The following is a 3083-nucleotide window of genomic DNA, read 5'->3' as shown; positions in this document are numbered from 1 at the left end:
AAATATATCAAATTAAGCAATATACAAAAAGCACTACAAAATAATTGTAATATACACATAATCAAATATACATCTCCATATATCTATCTAATTACCAGACATTATTTTTCTTTCTTTACATTGAATAGCTTGTGTAATTCATTAGTTTTATTAAGCTACGTAATGCTTTTTTGAGATAGTTTATTAGTTTTGTTATTATTTTCCTTTTATGTTTTGTCCCATTAACAACTCCCCAGGGTTTTGTTACGTGTACTCAAGTACACGATAAACGATGAACGACATTTACACTTATATGGTGTTGGAAGCCTGGATTCTGTGATAGTCATTATATGCCAACATCACTTCGTCTAACGTTTTCCCAGCGACCTTTCCAGTAACTGCCTCAGGTCACTTACTGCGTCTAATCTTTCACCTCTGACCTTTTCAGTGACGCATGATGATATCAATTTTGTTAACTGTTGTTCTACGTCACTGGGTGGGTCGTGTAAGAGTCCACCTGTAAGATATAACGTGAATTGAATTCTTTGAAATAATAATGTGACGTGTAGATAACAAACAGAGGACTTGAAATAATAACGTGACGTGTAGATAACAAACAGGAGACTAAGTCCGTCTGTCTTACAGTCCTCGGAGCTCCGCATTGATAAAATGATTGTTTTGTATGTATCGATATTTTGGATCTCGGACTTCGCGATAACACGGAGCGTCGCAGTCACACAGCAACGAACAGTTAGCCCTATGTGATTGATGAGGGCGCACAGTACAAGGATATTCGAGTACAATTATGCAGTAGATCTCAGTACATACAAAAAAATAACAATTCTAGCGATGCGAAGCTCCGAGGAGTGTAAGAGAGTCTAGCGACTAAATCCAAGTCTACTTGAATATCAACCTGAAAGGTGGAATAACTTGAGTGTGTTGGTTATCTGAAGGTCTGTACAGTTACTGTAGCAACGGAATGCAGAGAGGAATAAAGTATATAAGCCTACGTGTACTTGGTCACCAAGAAAGGGGAAAAAAATACCTTGCTGATTTCATCTTTGACGTTAATTGTTTATGCTTTAGAAAAGTCATCCCCATCAACCCTGCAACACGTGACATTACTACCTCTAGCAAAGTGACACGGACTAATCTGGCAGAGAAGAGCCCTGTCATACATTGGGCAAGGAATTCTGGGATATATCCGAAGTTCGAAGCTTCAGACCTCTTGAAACGACGAGCGAGCACATACTACTTTGACCTGCTGTGATGAAAAGAACTGCCGAACACTGTCAATTTCCCATAATACATCGTCCCAGTGTACAGTAGACGTTAACCCGGGACGTTAAAGCCAGATTGACCATTCTTTACAAATTTGCATTAGAGAGGTTGTATGTTACAAGCTTGGTGAAAATGAATTTAGATCCCCTAAGCATATAGAAATACACGTACAGTAAAAATTATCTACGTCTTTATTCCCTTCGATTCGATGACTTAATTACTACTTGATCATTATAAATTATGTAATGTAGTGTCGTAATAAGATCAGTACCGTCATAGTCTTGCATTATAGTAGAAAGACGTGAAATATCACCTGTTTGGGTGTTTTTGACAGCCTCTTCGTTTAACCCAATTTTGTCTCGATCCAGCTCTAATTTGAATGCATAATCTGTCATTAGTGTGAGACATACAGCTGCGTATGGGTAATCAATAAACTCTGTCACTAGAGGGCGATATTTGTCCGGTTCTTGTAATTCTGTAAACAACTTCTCGGAAAACATCGTAAAGCAGCCTATATTACATGGTTTGCCTCCATGGTGTTTGAAGTGTATAGTTCCGCTTGTCTCCAATTTACCTAGCATGCAGAGTTTAGTAAAAAGTATTATTATTATGTAACACATGATTTATTACATGAAATATTTTGAAATATATTACATGAAATATATTTCCCGAGAAAGTACAAATATACCTAATAGTGACATGCGAAATGGTAGGGCCAACAGACTAAACAATTGTTTTGATCAAAGACAAGTTTCTAGTTAAGCTTATCTGTGTTTGATATATATATATATATATATATATATATATATATATATATATATATATATATATATATATATATATATATATATATATATATATATAGTTTTGCTATATATATATATATATATATATATATATATATATATATATATATATATATACACACATATATATATAATCTATACCTGTCAGTCCAGGCAAAACATACGTGCATACATACATACATACATACATACATACATACATACATACATACATAACATTGTCTGCGCTCCACCTCCGGAATATTCAACCTTACTACATGTAGTACTGCTCACGTACGCATATGTAACCAGAAGTTGGTGTGACACTTATTAGCCTTACTGAGTCAACAGATACAGAAACATAAATGACAATACCGATATTATTATGGGTGTAAAGTTACCTCTGTCTGCTTTTCTCTTGTTTATAACTATAATGTCTTCTAGGTCCAACCACAAAAGTCTACCAGAGGGCGTAATGCCAAAATTCTCTGAACTGATATCAGTTAAAAAAACCAACCAATCATCGTTCCCCGTCAAAACTTGATCGATCAATTTGAATATGTCCAGTGATATTTGAACTCGTTCTTCCCATGATGCATCATAAAATTTAAACAAAGGTTTACCGGCATCTTCCACGATCACCACACGACCACATTCACCATAGTATCTCGGGAAAGGCCAATTAACGTTGTCAAAGGATGAAAAAAACTGGGAACAGAAAAGATAAAATATCACAAAAATGCCCTAAATGTAACAGTTAAAAAAGAGAGCAGTTGGACCTTTTGTTTAACACAATGATGTATTATTAAAGAAAATTGTTTTACTAATATACTTATAACATTAGCCTGTAACGTTCTTTAATATCTGTATTAGGCCCTAGGGTGACCTTTTTGTTGTTTCTCATCTCCAGTGGAATACTCAGGCGGGGCGTAATAAAAAACGGGGGCAAGAAAAAAATCTGTATTTTTTCAGTTCTATTCTCTGTCCTCTCTCTCTCTCTCTCTCTCTCTCTCTCTCTCTCTCTCTCTCTCTCTCTCT

At 35.4% G+C, this 3083-nt stretch overlaps 1 long non-coding RNA gene across 1 annotated transcript; it reads right to left on the bottom strand.

The window, feature by feature from the left end:
• Positions 1-347: 347 nt before the first annotated feature.
• LOC144439948 (uncharacterized) lies at positions 348-1690 on the bottom strand. Its single transcript, XR_013481151.1, has 2 exons — positions 1574-1690; positions 348-496 (listed from the first exon to the last, which is right to left on the bottom strand). It is a non-coding gene; the product is annotated as an uncharacterized LOC144439948 (long non-coding RNA).
• Positions 1691-3083: the final 1393 nt, after the last annotated feature.

This window comes from Glandiceps talaboti, chromosome 9 (assembly GCF_964340395.1).
Source record: "Glandiceps talaboti chromosome 9, keGlaTala1.1, whole genome shotgun sequence".
In the NCBI taxonomy this organism is placed as follows: domain Eukaryota; kingdom Metazoa; phylum Hemichordata; class Enteropneusta; family Spengelidae; genus Glandiceps; species Glandiceps talaboti.
Note: the sequence above shows the minus strand (reverse complement) of the source record. Positions and strands in the feature narration are given on the sequence as shown.